This window comes from Paroedura picta, chromosome 8 (genome assembly GCF_049243985.1).
Source record: "Paroedura picta isolate Pp20150507F chromosome 8, Ppicta_v3.0, whole genome shotgun sequence".
Lineage (NCBI taxonomy): Eukaryota > Metazoa > Chordata > Lepidosauria > Squamata > Gekkonidae > Paroedura > Paroedura picta.
The window spans coordinates 81,916,598-81,940,225 of NC_135376.1; the positions used below are offsets into that span (position 1 = coordinate 81,916,598).

At 43.7% G+C, this 23,628-nt stretch overlaps 1 protein-coding gene across 12 annotated transcripts in view; it reads left to right on the forward strand.

Moving 5' to 3' along the window:
- The window catches only part of GRID1 (glutamate ionotropic receptor delta type subunit 1), a 982,837-nt gene that overhangs the window by 490,355 nt on the left and 468,854 nt on the right, over nt 1-23,628 (forward strand). The window lies entirely within an intron of this gene.

Sequence of the window (23,628 nt, forward strand, 5' to 3'; positions counted from 1 at the left end):
CTCAATGAGGTACAAAGCATATAGGATCTGCCCTTCAAAGCCTCCATTTTCTCCAGGGAATCTGATCACTTCAATCTGTAGATTATTGTGATTCCAGGGAATCCCCAGGTCCCACCTGGAGGCCAGCATACCTACAAAGTGCAGATATTTGCTACACGCAAAGAACTCACTGAACTGAACACTTCCCATCAGCCATGCACCCCGTGCCCCCCTTTTATAGTCTGGACCAGGCAGCACAAAAGAGAGGTTTGCTAAGTTCTGGTAGGCCACTGTAAATGGCTGGTAGAATTAAGCATGGTGCGGAATAAGCATGGTACAGAGAGTGGGTGTGGCATAGTGGTTAAACGTGGCAGACTGGAATCTGGAGAACTGGGTTTGATTCCCTGCTTCTTCAAATGCAGCCAACTGGATGACCCTGGGCCAGTCATGGTTCTCTCTGAACTCTCTAAGATCGTTTATGCACTGGGAACTTCACTGCCCCACCTTCCGTGCAGGAGCACAAACAGGAGGCGGATGAGGTGCACCAGGCCAAATGCTCCCCTATGTGGGTGCAGGAAGAGGTGGGGCACCCTGCCATGACTAAAACTCCAGCCTGCAGCACAGCATGAAACCTCCAGTGCATAAACGGTCAAGGTGCTACCTATCTCACAGGGTGTCTGCTGTGGGAAAAGGAAGGGAAGTCCATTGTAAGCCACTTTGGAACTCCTTTGGGTAGAAAAAAGTGGGGTCTCAAAACCAACTCTTCTTCCTCAAAGTTGCTCAGAAACGGTATTGGACAATTTATAATCAGCATTAATAAAACACATTGCGAAAAAAAAAATCCAAAGATTCTAAAACTTAAACATTACCCATAAAACCAAGTGCTCCAGACAAGATGGCATCAGATCTGAATTGCTGCCTACACATCCATAGAGCTAGTAAGATATCACAAAATCAGGACAGGGAGAGGGGTAATTCTGTTGCGGGGAGAGGAAAGGGAAGGCAAATGTAAGCTGCTTTGAGACTCTTTCAGGTAGAGAAAAGCAGCATATAAAAACCAACTCTTCTTCTTCTTCTTCTTCTTCTTCTTCTTCTTCTTCTTCTTCTTCTTCTTCTTCTTCTTCTTCTTCTTCTTCTTCTTCTTCTTCTACTCTGTTAAATTTAAAAAATAAATCCCTGCACATTTCACTAACAGGCTTTGTCAGGAGAATTTGTAATATAATATATATATAATAACAACACTGAGTTAACTTCAGTATCGTTAAAATCATATAAAAGATATTGCATTAAAAGTTAAAATCCTAACACATTGGTTGCATACAAAGCCACTAAAGCTTATTATGTCCTTGACATTGTATGAGGAAGACAAACTCCTTCGAAAGAACAGAGATAAGGCTGTCTAGCACCCAGCAGGTTGTGGCTCACAATTACAGAAATCTTTTTTTTTTTTCCATGCCGAAATGAATGTTAACAACCTGTGCATCTTGCAGTAGCTCTTCACAAAGCATAAAAAAAAGCAGTAGGCAATTGTCACTGGAAGACGTTTATTATATTCTGTCCCCTACCATTTGCCCTTAAGTTTGCCCTGCAAAGGAGGCGTGGGGCTGAAAACCCACTTCTTTCCCTTGTGACATGTTCAGAGGTCTTGAACGTGGCAATTTTGTGAGGCCCTCTCGGTTGTAGTGTCATGCATTGGAGAAAGCTATTCCTTTGGTTTTGGTTTGACATGAACACAATCCTGCGGTTTTCCCCCTACTACGAATTCATTCAGATTATTTCTGAATGACGAATGTCAGAGTTCAAGGATAATTCCATTCTAGCCTGAAACAGGTTTTGTCATTTATATACAGTTGTGGGGAACAATTATGGGGTACCTTGTGTAAGGGTTACAGGAACTCAATACGGATCAGAGGAGAAGGAGCGTATATAGCCTTTGAATGGTAGGTCAGGCAGGCAGAGCGCAATTGGCATTCATGACTCTTGGAGTTGTTTGATGGCAAAATAAATTGGTAGTTTCTGTGCTGTTCTTTTTGTCCAGAGAGCCTACATGTCAACAGCCATCATCAGCTGGTGCAGCGACAGAGGGGAGGTGTCCCTTCCCCCAAGAAGTGGAGACAGCAAGCAAAGCTGGTATCAAAGACAAGACTTAAAGTACAAAGCACAAACATTACAGGCAACATTTTGAGCAGTTAGAGGCAGAGGCTTGATGAAAGAGCCTGTGTTGGGAAAGCAGAAAGGGCTCGGCACAAAGAGTTGTTCTCGGCTCCTGCAGCTCTAAAAGTGAGTTTATTATTTGGCCTTTGTGTCGCTTTTGTACCAGCCCTGCTTCTAGATCACTTCTGCTGAATGCATCAGGGAAACCACTTTGCCCTCGTCAAGGAACGGGCAGCTACTTTACGGAGGAACAGCATGCAGGGCGTAACGCTAACTGGAGTTGTTATGCAGTTGTGTATGTACAAACACAGAGGTGGCCAAAGTTTTGCTCACAAGGGTCGTCATACCTGTGCATCTGCAGGATGGGAGGCACGTACCTCTGTACCTTTTCTCACTTATGAGGAGTAAATGTTAAACAAAGAGGAACCAGGAAATTATAGGCCAGTTAGGCTAATGCCAGTCCCTGGCAAATTAGTTGAAATGGGAATCAAAGATAGATTTATTAGGCACACAGATGGACAAAGCCTGCAAAGGGAAAACTGCTAGCCCCATAGGAGCAAGCGGGGGGGGGGGGGAGGAGAGGGTGTGGCCTGTAAGATTTTTAGTCAGTTTACAAACTAGACCTCTTTATTGGGAACTTGATGGAGGCTTGACACAAACAAGCTAATTGCTTGTAGCTCTACTTCTCGTTTTGGGCACCAGCATCCGTGAGATCCCAAGCTCCACCTCTCGATACTCTGGATTTGAGTGAGCCAGCATGGTGTACTGGCTAAGAGTGGTGGCTAGCGTCAAGATGCATGAGGAAGTGGACAATTATAGCTAGGACTGGATTAAGGCAGTTGTCTTGAGCTATCCCTTCCTGGCAATTACCCCCACCACCCTCTATATGGGATGGCTGAGGAAATTCTGTTCCACAGTATCCGGAGAAGTGTGTATGTGGAAAAAACATTTATGCCTTGAATAAAATGTTGCTGATCTTAAAGGTGTCCCTGGACTCCAGTGTTGAGGCAGGGGTTATACGGTCCAACTGGGATCTAGAAGACCCTGGTCCATAAGCTTCAGGCTATCATGAAGCTGGCTGGAACTAATTCCACACAGGAGGGGAAAGGCATGGCCAGCACTTGTATGGCAGTGGGGCTAATCCCTGTTGCCACATGATATCAGCGCCTGCCCGGACCCCTCCTGGCCTTGGCCTACTTTAGGCCCTCCATTTTCCCATGGGAAGGGAGTACAGATATTTCCGCATTCCCTTTTATACCATGGGTGCCATCGGCAGCCAGGTCAGGCCCATGTGGACGTATGTGTCCCCACCTGTGTGTGACACTTCATGGCGGCACAGGGCTGCATGGGGCATTTAACAAATTTGAACAAAGGTGGGATTGCATTGTTATGCAATCCTACCTTCATGCAACTCCCCCCTCCATGAATAACAGAACCTTTCCACTCCAGCTGTTTTGCATAGAAACAGAAATTCAGGGCAGACAGGGTCCGCCACCGAAAATGGTCCCTGTGGGGGCACAGGAAGTGGTGGAGCACGTTACTACATCACAACACAATAGTGGTGTCCTCGAGCAGTGCTGCCAGTGGTATGGGTGACTTCAACCAAATGACTCAGCCTAACATACCTTCTTGGTTGTGAGGATCAAATGGGAACAGGAACCCCACATGTGCCACTGTGAGCCCCCTTAGAGGAAGGGCACAGTTAAAATAACTGCCGATCCCGAGTGCTTTTATATTGGCAATGTGTGCAATTTAATTCTGTTTAAGTTTTGTTAATTGGACTAGGGCATTTTATATCTTTAGAGCCTCTTGTGGCACAGAGTGGTAAGGCAGCTGACATGCTGTCTGAAGCTCTTCCCATGAGGCTGGGAGTTCAATCCCAGCAGCCGGCTCAAGGTTGACTCAGCCTTCCATCCTTCCGAGGTCAGTAAAATGAATACCCAGCTTGCTGGAGGGTAAACGGTAATGACTGGGGAAGGCACTGGCAAACCACCCCGTATTGAGTCTGCCATGAAAACGCTAGAGGGCGTCACCCCGAGGGTCAGACATGACCCGGTGCTTTACCTTTACCTTATTTTCTATCTTTGCTACATTGTCTGCCGCTTTGAGTCTCAGGAAAGAAGGTGGGATAGAATTAGTTTAAAGAAAGTACTATTACAGAACATGTTTCCCCTCCCATGTTCTCCATCTCCCAAACCACACGGCTCAGACGACTACTCATGAGGACTGGTTGCTTTGAGAACACTGTGGGAAGCCTGTCACAAGTGGCAACTCCAAAGAAACGGCAAACCCTCCTGGAGCAAAAAGTGCCTTCTGCTTGCACAAGGTCGCCTTTGGATTTGAGTCCTGCTTTCTGTTCATCTTTAACAAAAGTTTGCCTTTGTCGTGTGCCATGGATGCTGTGTTGGCAGCTTTGGTTTCCTGTTCTCTGGTGCCACGAGAGTCATGTGGGAATGCCCTACTCTGCACTGCCCAGCAGTAGTGTTAGATACGAATTTGGTCTTTCCTCCTTGTAACCCTTGAGAGTGCTCCAGTTCTTAAAAGCAAGTGTGTTTGAAGGCATGTACACAGACAGACCCGGGCAAGGAGAAGGCCCTTTCAGGGCTCCTGCTGAACTTCATAGAGAGGGTTGAAAGATACTGGTAGGTACACGGTTCAGTATAAAAGACTTCTTTCGCTTCAGCCGTATCTGTTATATAAAAGGAAGGTATCGCTTGTCAGTGCTCAACTGTATGTGACAACCTGAGCGAACACACACACAAAAAAACATCCTTTTTTTTTTTTTTTGCTGTTTTGAAGCTGGGGGGAAAAGGGCTGAAGTTCTGCAGGTACTAAGCCTGGTGCTGAAGTTGGAAGGCTTGAGCGACATGAATGGAAACAGAAAGGCTACTGCACTTTGGGGGGAAAAAATGGCTTTCTGCTACAGAGGAACTTGGCAGGGGGCAGCCCCCCAAATCCCATGTGAGATGCATTTTCCATTGAAAGAAGAGCACATATGCTGAATAAAATATACTGGGTCTGAAGACAAAGGAATATAAAAAATACTTAGTTAAACTTTGCTGGATTTGATGAAACCCCCCGCCTGTATTTGAAGCTGTTTCAAAGACATTCCCTGTGCTCCCAAGGCTACGGCACATCTGACAGGCATAAGAAATATGCTGAGGGGTGAAAGGTTGCTTACTGATGTATAGACTACAGGGTTGTTTTTTTAAAAACTTGGCCTGTTTGGGTATGTATAACTCTGGCCTTCTTTGAAGGGGAGGCTCCTGACCCAAGATGCTGGGATTCATACGTGAGGGAAACAAACATGCAGAATCACAGGTAAGAAAACATCATAGGTGTTTTCAAGCATCAATGCAGGGCAAAGGAGAGTTGGTACCCTTAGAACGGGGAACTGAAGGGTGTGCAAGCGATACTTCCAAGCCAATCCTGTTTATCCTCCGGCAGAACCTGAACTGGCATATGCTGATGATATGATTCCTTTTGAAGCATCTGTCTGCTGGGGGCAAATTCCATGCTAGTCTGTAGCAGCAAAAATAGAAGTTCTGGACTAACCCCAGAGAGGGATGGACTCTCCTTTAGAGAGATTATAAATTCTTGGGACAGAAGGAAGAGGTTCTTATCGGGCCCTTCTGTGCACAAACCATAAAAGACTAAGTCTTTTTTAGGGACAGTATCTTGATACCATGTCATAGGGCAATGGGAGAAGTCCCAATTCTGAGAATAAAAACAATGGTGGACTTTAAAACGCCGCAACTTCGAGAATTACTACCTTATTCCAATTAAATATTATTTAGGACTATAGAGTGTAGAGGCTAGAGGGGAAAGGATTGCATGTTCACCTTTTCTTTGTATCCTTGCTCAGCCCGATGCTTACCAAAAACATGTGTCTTATTTGTATTTCCATTTATTAAACTTCCTTTGAATGCTTGAAACCTAATTTCTCTAAACACAATACGCCTCTTTGGTCTTGCTATCTGGGGGGGGGAGTTGCTGAAAGGCTCTTGGCAGTGGGTGTGCTCACCACCACAACTTCAGTGTGATAGTTCAGAATTGTGAAGACACAATTGATTGTTCCTATACTAGCTCGTATGAGTGAAGAGGGGCAAGTGGGATCTTGGCAGATCCCCTAATAAAAATAAATAAATAAATAAATCACAACAGATATATTTAGTGCTAGCTTTACAAATCTGTCTAGCAAGAGATAACCTTTTCAGATTTGTTGCTGATGATGATCACTACTCAGAGAGAAAACTGGAGCTTCCTGTTCATAAGCAAAAGTAGCTCTGTCACCAACTGGAGCCCAGAAGACTTTTGAAGCCTCCCGGGACCTGATGGACAAGGGCTTGTGAGTCTGTTCCTTCATGGGATGCAAGAAGTTTAACTTATCACAAGCTGCCATTGTTGTGTTTTTATTTCCTTTTTGCTTTCATACAGAAATCTTCCACCAGATATAATCTCTAGTCTGCAGATTGACAGGCAAACAGAGAGAGAGAGAGAAAGAAAGAGGAAAATAGGAAATAATGTGAAGTAAAGCTATTGAATTCTTTTTAATCTATGACATTTCTATTCTGAGTTTAAATCTATACAAGGTAATCACAGTAACCCTCCACAACATCTTACTGATGATAGCACAGACTATCTAGTTATATAAAGCAATTTGGCTTCTGCAGTGGCTGAGGAACGTATCCTCTCTATTTAAACCCTTGTTAGTACAGTTAAACTGATTGCCTTTTAATTTAGTGATTTCTCACTGGAGCCTCCCTTTACATTTCTTTCATTGAAGAATATTGCTGACCAGAAATTCACCAGTATCTCCTGGGAGTCTAAAATGTTCTCCTGCAGATTTTCAGACTGCTATCATTTTTGTATGTCTGTTTTGCATCCTTTGTATGGAGATTGACCTGCTTTATCATACATAGCCAATGTGAACAGATGGTGGCATATATCACATTGGAGGCTAAAACAACGAATGAGCTCCTAGGGGTCTGCGTGATGATCCTAGGCTTTGTATTCAAATGTTGCCAAGGCAGGTATAGAATGTTGACAGCTGGGCTTCTTGCAGAGTCAGTTGGTCCCTGTGACTGTGTATCTATTGTGTAGTCAGTAGTTGTTGTCTTTGGTCACCTGGAGATCAGCTGTAATATCAGGAGATCTCAAGATGCCACCTGGAAGCTGTCAAACCTTACCACCAGGAGGCCAAAGGAGGATGTGAGACATGCTCCCTACAGTATTAATTTGCAAGGTTGCTCATGTGAGATGTGCTACAGTCTGTCATTTTATTCAGAGGCAGTCCCCGTCCCATAGCTTTTATACCAGGCTTTCTCTATCAGGGTTTTGTGATAGCCCTGGAAGGGTTTCTCAAATGGGTGGGAGTTAATTAATTTAAAGATTTATCGGGTGACATGATTGCATATGGTCATTTTGCTACCTCCCCTCCCAATGATGGGCCTGGAGGGGGTGGGAAGGGGAGGGGCCCTGGGTGGGCGTGTCCACAGCTCTGCTTCCCAACCATATTCTGCATGATCATGCCACTTCTGGGGTTTCTCGAAGCCTGATGAACATTTCAGGGGGTTCTCAATGGCAAAAAAAAAAAAAAAAATTGAGAAAGGCTGTGTTCACACCATTGGATGCTCTGCTCATCTTGCTCAGCCACGGAATATGTGTGCAGGCTTTTTACTGCACAGTACTACAGCACTGCCAATTCCAGTTCTCGCCGTGAAAGGCAGCAGAAAGGCTCAGCTGACTGATTCTCTCTTGGTGGCCTTTGCTCGACTGCACATTCGGCTGCTGAAATCATTCACATTCATTCGGGGATATCTTGGGCAGTCTCTGTTGGTGACCGGCATGGTTTGCGGCAGTCTCCCCCTCCCCTTCCCCCCGCTGACTCATCCCACCTTTGCTGAGATGCCCTCCCACTCACTTTTCCTCACAAAAACGTCCAGTCACACATTTCCACGCCGTCTCAAGAGCTTTCTCGTTCTGACTCATTCTCATTTTATTGTGTTCCTCACTTTTCTCTGACATCCGAAGGAGACGGCTGGGGGGTGAGCGCAATTGTCTCTCAGGCTGGCATTTGTAGCGAAAGTGAAAACAAAATTAGATTGAATGATCTCACTGAACTTCTTCGATCATCTTTCAACTTTTCCCCTGGAATAACCATTTCCCCAGCCACACGGGGGAATATTTGTGTATTCCTCCCCCCCCACACACACATACACACCGCAGACAGATCAGGGAGCAGAATGTATTCAACCATATTTTGGGAGTAGGGCTATTAATCTCTAATCTTTCTTTTAAGAAGATGCAACAGATGGTACTCTGATGTCAATGGAAAGATAAAAATAAATCAGAATCCAGTCACAATTGCTGATTTCCCTCCATCAACTATTTATATACATATTGGAGTAATGCGTATATAGTGTCCTTCCTACTGTGGGCTTCCAGATGGCCATTTACACACACACACACACACACACAATTTCTTGGTACTGCTCCTAAAATCCACATTACATTGTTGTCTTAGAGCCCTGTAACAGTTCCCAGTGAAGATGTCTTGGAAGCATGGACTCAATACAGAGAGCTTGTATTCTCACTGAGCGGCAGTCACTCAGACTGGTGTTTTTGTTTAGAAGCTTACTCTTAACATTTACTGTGGAGGAGACAACTTCCTGTCCACTTCTTCCCTTCTTCAGTCCCTTTTGAACCCAGCAAGTTGTCCCTTAGGATGGTGGGCTTAAGTTCCAAGCAAATTCCACAGCTTTCTGGGGATAGAAAGGACCAGGAAGAGGAGGGAACACTGGGAAAATTAGTATTTTCCTGGTACCTCATAGGGGCACAAGCCTACATTTTCTCCAAGTACTATATTGTTCCCAATCCATTCCAGTTTTACTCTTGTTGTGATAATGGCTGGTGGTAGGGAGGCGATCACATCAGTCATAGATGTGAGCTAAAGGTTGGCATTATGTAGATATATAGGAATTTAGGATATAATCATCTCCCCAAACCCTTTAAAACAAGGAACTCATTGACCATTTAGGTACTGGGAACTTCACTGTCCCAGCTCCCATGCAGGAGCACAAATAGAGGACAGATGAGGTATACTGGGCCAAATGCTCCCCTGTGTGGGAGCAGGAAGAGGTGGGACAACCTGCCACAACTAAAACTCCAGCCGGCAGCCTGGCATGAAACCTCCAGTGCATAAACGATCATGGGAGCTTCTTCAACAATTCCATGTGAGCAGTGTTTTGTTTCCAAGGCTTGGATGAACAACAGTGAAATGATCTCAATTGTTACCTTAAACTACCTTCCCTAGCACAAATGCAAGTGTCTGTCCGAAAACCAAAACCCTTGAACCTTTGACTCACATTTACACAGCCTGTGTCTATTCCAAATGAAGCCGGGTTGTGGGTTTAGTCTGAAGACAGCTTCTTTCTTTTCTGAAGGTAGAGAATTCTTGAAAGAATTTTAAAGTCTGTGCTCAGATTTGGATTTTTACAGTGTCTTAGAATGAGGTGATTAAAATCTTCCAAGAAGGATTCATAGGGTAATAAAGATTATTTTAATGAGCCAGCGGAATTATATTATTAAAAGTGTTTTTTTAATGTGGTAATAGAATTAACCAGCCCCCATCATTGGAGCGAATGCGCCAAGCACAGTGCTTTGTTGCACAGCACGACCACTGACATTTCTGTTGTATGTTTGGGTCTCTTCAGGGCTCCCTGTAATTGGGTTTCCTTCATGCTCTGTTTGCTCTAAAAAAAAATCTATCGCATTTTTTTTTCTAAAGAGAAGGCTAATTATCTCACTAAGAAGCATCATGGATGTGAATCCCTTGGTTCAAGTTGACAAGGGACTTCTTCTGTGGGCTTGTTACTCCTTAGTGCTGATGTAACCATTGCACATTGAAGCCTCTTTGAAATCTCTCCTCATGGTAGCATTGCATGGGGCAGAAACTTCCAAATGTAAGAAAATTTGGACTGAATTTTCCTTTTTGTCCAGACTGCTAGATCTTGGCCCACAATCCTATGTCTAGCAGGCACAGTTCGGCAGGGCCTGCAAGACAGAACTCTTCCCACAAGCTTTTGGTTGGAGCCAGTGACTTAATAACATCTGTGGCCCTCCCCTATAAAACACCCTCAATGAGTGACAGCTAGTCTGGGGACTTTTGGGCAGTGAATATCTGGAGGCTACTATTGCTTCATGCTGCTAATTAGTTACTATATTTTTATTTTGTTTTATATTGTTAATGTTGATGCATTGCATTAGTATTTAATTTAGTATTTTATGTGATGTCAGAGTGGGGGGGTAGTGCTCTGGTTTTGATAGAAGCTAATTCTACCATAGAGATTTTGTTCACAAACCAGAGCATGGCCCCTGATGTCACTTCCAGATGATGTGGCACATTGTGTTTATTTCCGGTTTCTAACTTGGCTGGTCTGATGGACCTGACAACCCTAACTCCTTAGTATTTAGAAGGCTGAGAGTCAGCATGGTGTAGCTGCTAAGATCAGTGGCCTTTAACCTGGAGAGCAAGGCTTCTCCACAGGCAGTCAGCTGGGTGACCTCTAACAGTCCTGTTAGAGCTGTTTCTACAGAGCAGTAATATCGGGGCTCTCTCAGACCCACCTCTCTCACAGGGTGTCTGTTGTGGGGAGAGGAGGGGAAAGCAATTGTAAGCCACTTTGAGACTCCTTTGGATAGTGAAAGGCAACATATAAAAAACCTATTTTTTTCCTTCTTCTTCCCATTGGTTGGATAAGCAAAAAAGTCTAACACTCTTTATGTCACTGGCAATCTTCAAGCAAAGGTTGGATACACACTTTTATTGGATGCTTTTGGATGCTTTGGGCTGATCCTGCATTGAACAGGGGGTTATACTAGATGGCCTGTATGGCCCCTTCCAACTCTATGATTCCGTGATTCTGTGATTCTGTAATTGTGTGTTCAACGTTAGGAAACGGAAGAAGGAATGGGTTGATCTAAATGTGAAACATTTTACTGGGTGTCCCAGTATGTCTCTGGGAATGTGTATAAAAAGGAAAGACTACTGTAGCTTCCCCCAATGATGACATAAAGAAAGAGTCATGGGACAAGGAAGGTGGCAATACTTGCCAATTTTTTCATTGCTGCTTGGGGAAGATAAACAGTGATTCAGGGCTGGGAAGGGTGACAAAAGGGAATGTGATGATCCATTGTCCCTCTTTGAAAGAGGTAATGGAAGTGGCAACAAGGAAGTGTCCTCCTGCCCCATCTTGGCTAACTCTGTGAGATTTCTCAAACTCTTCTGATTGAAAGGTCAGAATGTAGAGCCAAATTAATAGACTCATGGCTGCACAGCAGATAAGTGAAGATGGTTATCAGTTTCTTTTGTGGGGCAAAGGTGGTGCTGTGTAATGCCACTCATGCTGGCATTTGGCTTCCTGGCTTTTTGTATAAGGCTAATGGAGTTTTGCAACTATCTGGGGCATTGTAATTGGGAAGAGAAGACCTCTTGACTTCAGAGTATAAATCCAGCCAAGGGCATGCTTATGCTGATCTCCTGACATTCACAGTGCAGTCCTAAACAGAGTTACTCCTTTGAAGACAAATTGAATTTCTCTACCCGAAGAAGGCTCAAAACGGCTTACAGTCACCTTCCCTTTCCTCTCCCCACAACAGACACCCTGTGAGGTGAGTGAGGCTGAGAGAGCCCTGATATTCCTGCTCAGTCAGAACAGTTTTATCAGTGCCATGGTGAGCCCAAGGTCACCCAGCTGGCTGCATGTGGGGGAGTGCAGACTCGAACCCAGCATGCCAGATTAGAAGTCCGCACTCCTAACCACTACACCAAACTGGCTAGAAATCTAGAAGCATTGTGCATACTTTGTGGAGCACTGACACAGGGAAGGATTTCATTGGCCTTCCCGCATGGATGAAGAAGAGTGGTTTTCATACCCTGCTTTTCTCTACCTGAAGGAATCTCAAAATGGCTTACAATCACCTTATCTTCCCTTCCCAACAACAGGAACCCTGTGAGGTAGGACCATTCTTCTTTGATAACATCTCAAGTTCTTTCAATTCATGCCCACTTGACATTAATAGAGCTTCTCCAACTTCTGTTTCTGATAATATATTTACTTTCTTTATTGGCCATTTGGTGATGTCCACATATACAATCATCTGTTCAGTTGCCTGAACTCTTTTTTCTCCTGCTTTGTTTTGTGCTCCTAGCCCAGATCTTCCAATAGTTGATTCTATTTTATTTTCTCTTGTTGTGATTAATTTCTTCCTGCACACTTGAATAAAAGCTTTCAACTTCAATACCTGTAGTTGGGGCATAAACCTGAGCAATGGTCATATTGATAGGCTTTTCATGAAGACTGATATTAGTCAATCAAAAAATTGTAAATCATGATAATCTAAATGGAACACACAGGACCAAGTTCAAGGTAAAATGTTTCTTGGTGCAAGGGATTCAAGTATTGTGCACAAGTGTCTGAACATGTCCTTTCCTTCTTCCAATGGCCCCATCCATTGTAGCAAGAAGTTGAAATAGCCCTCTCAGCTTGGCCTAGATCTCAGCATTTATGATGGTCCCTCCCAATGATTCTATTCTCATGTATTGTGCAGTGGATTCTTTATTGGGAAATGAAGGCTATCCTCTGCTCTACTACTTGATGTGCACAGTTGCATTCTCCTGCCATTCTGACCATTGTAGCTCGGCTTGTGGTCTCCTGTGTTCAGACATATCAGCATGCTTATGTTTTCCAATTGCTTCCAGAGGAAGTAGAATGATTGGGCTGATATTGGATATTATTCCAAATCTTGTTTTTGAAAACAAAGTATTTTATATTCTAGGATCAATCTTATACTTAGGGGGGAAATATCTGTAATAATCCGCATATTAGAGCTGCCCATTAAAGTTAGACTTTTTGATGAACTGTTGTTGTCAATGGGGAAACCAAACTAGGCTTCCCCAAAGGTTATATGCAGCCTCCAAATATATTCCTTGGTTCAGTTACTATACCTAACAATGACATCTGTACTCTTGAAAGTCAGGGGGAGGGGAGGGGGGATCGATGTTTTTTAAAGGCCAAAATCCAGTGCTAGATACAGACCACTGAACTGAGGATCCTCCTTTGAAAAGCAGATCTGTTTTGCTATTTAAAACCGCTGAAATGTATTCAGGAGAACTCAGGGAACAGTAAACAAGTTCGTAAATGTATGGATTTAGTTCAGTGCAGAAGTTTCTCCTTTCATTTGCTTTGCCTCTTCCATGATGACTGTCACTGAAGCCTCTGAAGTCCTGGAGTTGTGTTGTTTAAGGTCTGATTCACGCTTCGTTATGCGCACCCAGATTTGTCGCGATCTGCCTAAGAAGCGAGACAGAGGTTCCATGTCTGTAGATAACATTAGATGAGAGGCAACTTAAGGCAACTTGCCTGGATGGAACTACCTGGTGGTGGCTGTTAGGGATGTGTGTGTGTGTGCACGCACACACACACACAAACCTTTTATTATTTGGCCAGAAACAATTTGACTCAATCTGAAACACACAAATGCCCCTTCACCTTTTCAGATTTGGCCAAATCGATTCAGCCGAATTGGAAAAGTTTGGGGGCTTTTTGTGGACATTATTCACTTCCTCCCCTTTCCAGAAAGCAGTGTCTCTGCTGTCTGCGAAGGAGGAAGAGAGTGCTTGCAAAACAGCTGATAATGACACAGGCCCTGCTTACTCCCTTTAAAAGGGAGTGGGTGGTGTTAAAAGGGAGTGGGTGGGGTACATTATCAGATGTTAGGCACATGCTCTCCGGCCACCTTCTTAGGTGCTGCCTGAGAAAGCAGAGAAGGGATACATTTAAATGGCCAAATTGTGGCTGGATCACAATTCAGCCACCTTGATTCAGAAATGAATACCCAGCTTGCTGGGGGGTAAACGGTAATGACTGGGGAAGGCACTGGCAAACCACCCCGTATTGAGTCTGCCATGAAAACACTGGAGGGTGTCATCCCAAGGGTCAGACATGACCCACTGCTTGCACAGGGGATACCTTTACCTTTATTTCTTTTTATTGATGGTTCTTATTGATGTTTTAACTGTATTGCAATGGCCCTAACCCATTTGTGGAGAGGGGCAGTTTATAAATCCATCAATCAGTCAATCAACAGGAGTTTGTTTTAAAAGCAGTCATACTGGTTGGAAGCATTGCTAATCTTCTAGTGTGGCTCAGTAGAATCTTTTTAGAAAGGAGTGGGGAATTATGAGAACACCCAGCAACATTGTGTAGTCATACTGTTCAGTTGTACCTCATTATGCCAGGGGGTGAAACAACACAGAAGCTGCAGGCTGGTCACTATTGCTTATTAATGATTTCCTTTGAAGCAACAAGTTCAGACAGGGCAACTGAATAGATGAACAACCTGAGAACTTCTTCTTTTAAACAAGGGGACAAATATGGTTGGGAGGAAACAAATTATTCATTTCAAGCCAAATTTGTATTTCAGGAGATGCAAACATGCTAAATTTTTAACAAGAGAGAAATAATGCAGTAAGAAGGAAAGGTTCTGTTTTCAGATACGAGCAAAAAGATATTAACTACATAAATATTATAAAGACAAAAAAAAATTATGTTGGTGCCCCAACAACCATTTGCTAAAGATGACTGTATTTTTGTTTCACTCATGAACATGAAAAAGGCTTACTATACAATATTAATGGAAATAAATTGATTCCAAATTCTGTTAATGAAGAATTTCTGATTTGGAGGGGAGGAGCATGTATCTCTTCCCATCAAGTATTTTCCCCCACCCCTCCATGTTGTGGTATACAATGATGTCCCTGTGATTTAAACACTCCTGACACCATGCAACATATCTTACTAGATTGTCCCTTGTTTATTGTCCAGCAAAGGCATATTATACCTTTTATATCGAAAGGCAGAAACCTTTCAAAAGTCCTGATCTGCCCATTTTTATTGAGTAATAAGGATGCCAATGTCACTTTTATTTTGGCTGAATTTTTGTCTTCAGTTTTTAAACTTAAACTGATTGATGTATCCTGACTGTCTCTGTTTATTTTATGCCAATAAAGGTATTGTATGTGGTTTACAGTAAAATTCTAGTTTTTAGTGATCCAAGCTCTACAAGATATGTAGAAGACGACTCCAGCAGAGGCTGCTTTTTTAAAATAGTGAAGGTGACTGCATTCTGGAAGTGCCAGTTATTGCCCACTTATATTTTGGGCTTCCTGACAGGCTGGGATTGATGAAAAAGGACTCTGTATCTTCTCATTATTCTTGCATTGATCCCATTAGGATCACAGAGATGCTGGCACGATGAAGAGGTTGTTGAAAGAGGAAGGTGTGTCTGGCCCCTTAAAACCCAGGCACCCCTTTTGAAAAGAGAAAGTAGCAGAGAAAAATGGAAATGTGATGAAAGACAAACCAATAAATGTTCCAGGAGGATACTTTTAATGGGTCCTTTTATTTTGGAAGCCCAATTTTAAGACTAAAGAAATGTGCATTAAGAGGTTGGAAGGCTCATAACATTATTGAGCAAGTGTGTGTGTGTGTGTGTGGGGGGTGTCACTGTACTGGGGTAGATCTTCATAGGCCTGTAGTCAGCCCTGGGTCTGAGATGGCCAAGACAAAACCAGACTTTTCTGTCTGAATAGAGATACCAGTCCCCAGGTGGGACTTAGAGATCCCCTGGAATTATAGCTAATCTCAAGACTAAAGAGAATCATAGAGTTGGGGACAGGGTAAAAGCTAGAAGGGCCTGGAACACACACACACACACACACTTGGAAACATTATTTTAGAATGAAAAGGCAGAAAGCCCGCACATTTATTAACCCTTACCAGCCAAAAAGCCTCTGGAGCACATGGAACAGGCCAGAATGGACATTAAGCAAACAAGGGTACCACAAAAAAGTGTGGGATAAAATACAGACCCTTGAGAACAATATTTTAGAAATGAAAAAGTGGAACTTTACCCCGTCATTAACTCTTTTCAAGCCAAAATGCGTCTTGAACACCGTGGAAGAGGCATTAAACAAACAGGAGTATGAGAAAAAAACAGCAGGATGCATTAGAGACACTTGAGAACAATATTTTAGAAATGAAAATGTGGAGCTCTCACCCTTTTATTAACCCTTTCCAGGCTAAAACATTCCAGAACATGCTGGAATGAGCATTAAACAAAACATAGTACCTCAGAAAATAGTGGGATTCAAGGCACTTTAGGACAATATTTTAGGAATCAAAACACAGAAATATTGTGCATGGATTAACACTTTTCGGCCCCAAATGCCTCCAAAATGGAGGAAAGGGGAGGAAGTATTTCACAGTTTAGTGGCTGCATTCCAAACTGAGCAGAGGTTTCCAGAGAGGTGCTGGGTAGTTGTTGCTCATGGGTTCAGGAGTGGGCAAACCCTGGGCCAAACTAGAGGCTTCAGATTCACAGAACCTCTCCCAGGAATGTGAAGTTTCACAAAACTTGCTGGGCCCGTAGGGGGACATCCTGGGAAGAGGAGCTGCAAGTAAGCTTATGCTATGTGTATATTGTTCTGGAGTGCCTTTAACACACCCCACTGTCTTTTGCTGTACTATTTGTGCAATCAATCACTTCAATGGTTATGCAGATTAAAGTCACAGGACATACTCAGACATAACATAGTAATTTTGTTTTTATTGGATAGCACATCATCAGAGCTTTCTGAGTCTTGAAAGAGTCTTCATTTCCAATATATGCTATTCATTCTCCTTCTTGATAACACATGCTGTACAATCTCCTAATTAGTCTGGAAGTGTAAATCCATCCCTTTTTAACAAGAGCTGACTCCAAAAGCTTTAGCATGTAATGGACAGACTTTTGACTTAGTAAATCAGGGTATTCAGCTGTACTTACCAAAAACTTCAGCTGCAACAAGTATGCTTGTCTTTTTGCAAAAATAAATAAATAAATCATACATTCATTTTAAAAAAATGATATGGGCTGTATCCATAAGCTGAATGATATTGACTGGTAGACTTGTGGTAAAGTCTTGATATCCTGAAAGTTAGCTGATTGCCTGGTTTGGCTAATAAGTGAAGTGTGCAGCTGAGAGTTTGTGGTCAGAAAAAAAAAACACATTCTCCAAGGTTGGGCTTAACCCCTTATATCTATTTTTTAATCACCCTAACTTTCAATCTTTCAAACTATTCCAAGACCTCCATTTCTCAAGTGGCAATCAAATAAACCATTGGTTGCCAACTCTGGCAAATCATCTCCTTAAGCAGACTCAAATTTTACCATCAAGGTTGTTTTGCTAATCTCAACATGATCTGAGACATATAATAATCTAGGATTAACAAAATTATTCATACACTAGAAATAAAGCCCATTTTATGTCTAAATAAAATGGGCGCTAGGCCCCCTTCACCGGGGAAGCCTTCACATGGCGAAGGCTTCCCGGGGGGGGGGGCGGTGCTCCCCCTGGCCTCCCAGGAAGGTTTTGGAATATTTCCAGATTTTCTGTGCAGCTCAAAGGTCTAAAACATTATTGTTTAAGATTAATAGGGTTTGCATCCTGCAATCTTGCAGCTAAAATTCTAGAAAACAATCTAAGCACTGCAGAACCAATAGCAAGGACAGTCCAATTTCCAATTTCTAACAATTTCTCATCATTAATCCCTAAGAATTAATATCAATTTACTATTTAATCACTGGGGGAATAAAACCCATAATCAACCTTACTCTAATACTATTTTGTTTCTACTAAATATTTCTCACTATAACCCTTCATCATCAATTCCTTGTAATAACATTGTAATCCTACAATTTTTATTTTTAAGGTAAGCCTTCCCTCGGCCCCGGGAGCTGGCGCGGCACAGCTAGGCAGCTCCCGGGGCTGAGAGAAGGGCGGCGGGCGCCCTCCACCCTCCCCGAAGGCTTAGAAATCCTTCTCTCGGCCCCGGGAACAGGCTCGCCATGGCGAGCCTGCTCCCGGGGCCGAGAGAAGGGCAGCGGGAGGTGCCCCCCACCTGGAAGGCTTGGGAAGCTTGGGAAGCGGGGTGGAGGAGAGGGCAGGGCAGAGGACTTACCGTGTAGGCTGCCTGTGCCGGGCCAAGTGCCGTGCTTCGCGCGGCTCCCCATTGGCTGCTTGACCCTGGATCGACACTTGGAGGGCCCAATCAGCGGCTCCTGATTGGGCCGTCTGAGTTTTTATCCCGGACTGGGCTCCTGATTGGGCTGTCTGAGGTTTTATCCCGGACAGGGCCCTCCCTAACTCCTCCTCAGGTGGCCTTAGCCTTTTATTTAATCCGCTCCGCAGTAGCGGTTAAAGATTCTACCTTCTGGCTAGGCTTTGAAGAAACTCTCTGTTTACTTTAACCAGTTGTACACCTGTTCAATAACACTTCCTCTAATTAATACTTGAAAGGGTCCCCTCCCCTGGCCAGGCAGCTTAAGGTGGCCTTGTGCAGCAGCTCGCAGCCCAATCAAGTGGGGCGTGCGGGGGCTGGGCAGCTCATTAGCAGGGCTGGGACAGAGCTCCTTAGCAATTCAGCTAGTCAGTTCCTTAGCAATCCTTAACAAGCAGTCAGCAAGCCAGGAGGCACTCGTCAGGAGGCCCAGCCTAGCAAGCCAAGAGGCCCTCATTAGGAGGCCCTCCACCACAATCCTTTGCCCAGGGCCTCTCCCCTTAGTTGTTGCTGGCTCCAGGCACTGAGGCGTCTGAGAGTAAAGAGGCTAGAGGGACGGCGGGCGGGAGCTGCAGGGACAAGGACAATCAGGGCAAAGCTGGCTGTACCCTGATTGGCCCTATTCCAACTTGGACAGCTGGACACATCCCACCACATAGGCTCTTTCAGAAATATATAGAGGAACAACAATGGATAAGGATTTGGAACCTCGTGCTCACTCCTTCCCTTGTACTCCCTATCAATCCCATTATATTATCATCTAATCCTCTATTTCTTAAGGTACATAAGACCTGATCATGTGGCACTGTTTCAAAGGCCTTTGCAATATCAACCAAAATGACACCAAGCTTCATAGGCTTGCTCTTCACATCCTTCATAATAACTCTTAATATTTCCAGATTTTCTGTACAGCTCAAACATTATTGTTTAAGATTAATAGGGCTTGCATCCTGCAATCTTGCAGCTAAAATTCTAGAAAACAATCTAAGGACTGCAGAACCAATAGCAAGCAGAGGAAGGAGAGGAATGGGAACTCATAGCAAGCAGAGGAAGGAGAGGAATGGGAAGGCGACTGTAAGGCGTTTTGAGCCTCCTTAGGGTAGGGAAAAGCGGCATATAAGAACCAACTTCTTCTTCAGAGGCCAATTTCCAATTTCTAACAATTTCCCATCATTAATCCCTAGGAATTAATATCAATTTACTGTTTAATCACTGGGGGAATAAAACCCATAATCAACATTACATTAAGCAATTCACCTAACCTCCTCCACCTTGGGTCCATTCTTTTCAGACTAGTTATCCTAATCCCTTCTGGTCCCGCTACATTTTTTTTTGTATGCCTTCTAATGTTTTCCACAACTCTCTGGGGGAAAATAATTACATCTCTAGGACAAAGTTTTCAGCTTTTTCAAATGGTTGAAAGTATCCTAAATCTTCAAACTGGTTAACACTCTCCCATTTCTTCCAATATGCTTCAAAAATTTCCCACATTGCTATCTGGCACTTGTGCCAAGAAGTTCCACCCCACAAACATTCAACTGCCTTTTCTCCATCTTGTGTATACAATCTTGCAGCTTCTTTTCAACCAGCTCATGTCTTCATCCAGCTCATTTCCTTAATCTTCCATCCACCTTTCTTACTTTTCTTACCATTCCTCCTATCGTTGTTGTTCTCTGATTCTTCCAAAAATTGAACTAACAACTCCAGAGTCACATCTTCACCTAACTGTTGTATATTGTCCTGTCCCTCCGTCCAAGACTCTAATACTATTTTGTTTCTACTAAATAGTTCTCACTATCACCCTCCATCATCAATTCCTTGTAATAACATTGTAATCCTACAATTTTCTCACTAATCTCTCCTTTACTTACCAACCTGTTATACCACATCTTCTTCAATCTTGCTTTTCTTAATTTTCTTTCCCAACAAATCTAATCTCTTATCTGATATCTGTTTGCCTTAGTAACGACTCTTTAACTTACCAACACACAGCTACAACACAACTATTCCTATGACTTCTATATTTCATCTGCAATTCCTTTAACTTCATAACCCCTGCAGGAGTCCAACACATCCTAGATTGCCCGTGCTTTCTCCTTAACCACTTCACTTCTTTCCTTTTTTCTTTCTTTCTGGAGGATACCTACACCTTCTATGCTGTAAAAGTCCACTCTTCATCATAAACCACAACTTACAACCTTCTCATCCAAAAGCACCTTCTACCTCTCTCATATCCTTACTTTTATTTTCTTTGATGAAGCAGCACAGACTGAACTTTACCACTTCTATACTCACAAGGCCTACACTTATGCATCATTACCTCACTTCTATGTCCTCCTTTAACACAGTTTTCTAAAGCCCTTTTTCTAAAATATCCTAAAATATCCTTGGGCACACTGGAGATGCCTCAGGAAACTTTACTACCCATTCAACATCACAACAAACCTTCAATACATTTTTCTCCACACCTTCACTATTTTGTGCGTCTCATCCACCTCAGTTGATTCAATCTCCCTTCCTATCCTAAAAACCATTTCTAGCTTAACTCCTTTCCACAATCTCTTCAGGTGCCTTATCCCTGTTCTCATCTAACTCCACCTCATCTCTGATTCCTGTTTCTACCTGATGAAGCTGCTGGTCAGGCTCCCTTCCAGGCCTGCCATGGATTGGGCCCTCAGTTGCCCCAGGCTAAGGGAACATGGGAGACTCCATGTTCATTTAGCCACTGAGAGGGACAACAGGGCCCTGTTGGGCATGGGGACAAAGAACATGCAGCTCTGCAGCAATGCACTGGCGGTAGAATGACATGGCTGCTGCCGTGCAAAATAGGCCTGTTTGATGACTCCTGACTTGACCATAGAGTTAGTAAAATAGATAGGAACACTGAACATTCACCTTCTGAACTCACTGACCTGTCCCTAGAGGATAATTTCCTGAGTCTTCCTTCTCTTCTCCTCCATTCCTCTAGCCTGCAACATCATGGATGCAAAGGTGCCTAAGCATCTCTTTCCATACAGCTATTTAGATAAGAATAGGAATCTTTTCTTTACCTCTAAGTTTTTTGGATTAAGCTCACTAATAAATAGTTACTATATGAGTTAAGCACAACCTTGAGCAATGTGCTTTTCTTTGTTGTTTTTTGACCACATGCACTCTTCACACTGCGCTTATCAATCATACAGGATACTCTGATAACTTTCAGGATATTAAGACTTTACCATGTCTACCAGAATTTAATATCCTTCAGTGTTAACATACAATAAATACTAAAATAGCATTAAGAATATCATTAATAGATACCTTTTTTTCCAACATTCCGAGATGTAATTCAATCCCTTTGTTTGCCTATAAATGAGCAAAAAACCTCAAGGACATGCTTGTGCACAGTTCATTCTCCTACACAGAAGCAGCAGTGAATTCTTTCAATGGAAAAGGATTACAAGGTGTGTTTTTTTCCTTGCCAGCATTGCAAGGCCTGTCAATATGCTTATAAAATGTATAGCTTTAAGAACTGCAATAATAGAACTTTCTCCATCAATGAATACATTACATGTGCATCATCTGAGTGTTATGTATATGTGTATATATGTATATATGTGTATATATTTAGGTGTAAGTATATATACACCTAAATTTGCTGGCAGGGACCCATGGGAATTGTAGTCCATGAACATCTGGAGGACCACAGGTTGACTACCCCTGCCTTGGAGGATTCACCAATAACAAGTGTGTCAGAGATTAGGTTAAATTAGAATTATTGGTCTAATTTTCATTATGGAAGTAGTTATTTACATAGAGACATATTCCATCAGGTGAACTTCACCTGGACTCTGAAATAATACAGTCCAAGGACAGGTTTACTACTTTTCCTAAGAAATAAGCCTCCATTACAGGTGGGAGGTAAAGCCAGGGGTTTCTGGAAGGGAGTGTGGAAATAATATTCCCAAAATGCTTATTGGTATGGAGTCTTTTCTACATGAGAAGTCATCATATTTGGACATAGTAATATCCTAGTTTTAAATGACCCTTTATTTCACCTTTATAATAACTATGTGATGGTCTGGGAGGAAGATGTCAGTGGATGGTGACCCATTGTGCTATTTTGGCCTTCATGTAGACCTTATCCAATACAGGAATGTGTGTACAACCCATTGGAGTGGCTGTAGGTGCATTTTTCCATTTACGTTGACGGGCAGGAGGGCATCCCCGGGCCCCAGTAAAAGACGCTTAACACAACCTTTTTTATTGGCAAAACCGGCCACAGCTTTTATTAGCCTTGGAGTGTTGGTAAGGCATAGAGATAAGCCTGCCTAGTGGTCAGCCAACCACACCCCCAACCTGATCTTTGACCCTAGAGGCACAACCCGGAATCCCTTTTCCTTCTTCCAGCCGGGAGCAAGGGTTCCCAGCCCCTAGGGTCCCTACCTCGGAAGTGTTTCCACCCGAGGTACCGCAGGAGGCGCACACCCCCATTGGTCCAACCTCAGGCCACCCGGCCGCGTGAACCCCAATCCTTCTCCCCCAAGGGTCAGGGTTCGTGCCCAGCCGCCTCTTAGGAGGCTCCAATCTGGGAGACAGGCACACTCCATACTCCCCCAAAACTCAGGCTCCTCTATGCCGTTCCGCCAGCTGTGACAATGGAATAATTTTTTTTTTAACATTGACATGAATGCCATTCCCCTCACCCATAAAAACTTTTTTTTTTTTTGAACATAACATCAAACTTTGACCAGAACATCAAACATTCACTTAGTAGCATTCAGGGTGGGAGGGAGGGAAAATCCTTCCGTCGCCAGCAGCTCTCCCGGCAAAGTGAGGCAGGGCTAGCGCACGTGGCGCTATTTATAGCCCACCTCATTAGCTGACGCGCCGCGTGCCTTGCGGCCCGCCATCTCTGACGCGCTCGCCAGGGCGTCATTTCTTCGCACCTCTTTTTCTGGCGGCCGCTCCTCCGCCCGTCAACGGGCGGCACCGGTAAGTCACTGCCTTCTTTTGACGGGCAGGAGGGCATCCCCGGGCCCCAGTAAAAGACGCTTAACACAACCTTTTTTATTGGCAAAACCGGCCACAGCTTTTATTAGCCTTGGAGTGTTGGTAAGGCATAGAGATAAGCCTGCCTAGTGGTCAGCCGACCACACCCCCAACCTGATCTTTGACCCTAGAGGCACAACCCGGAATCCCTTTTCCTTCTCCCAGCCGGGAGCAAGGGTTCCCAGCCCCTAGGGTCCCTACCTGGGAAGTGTTCCCACCCGAGGTACCGCAGGAGGCGCACACCCCCATATTGCCCCTTTGCCTTCTTGGGTACCACCCCAGTGGGAGACACCCGCAGGTT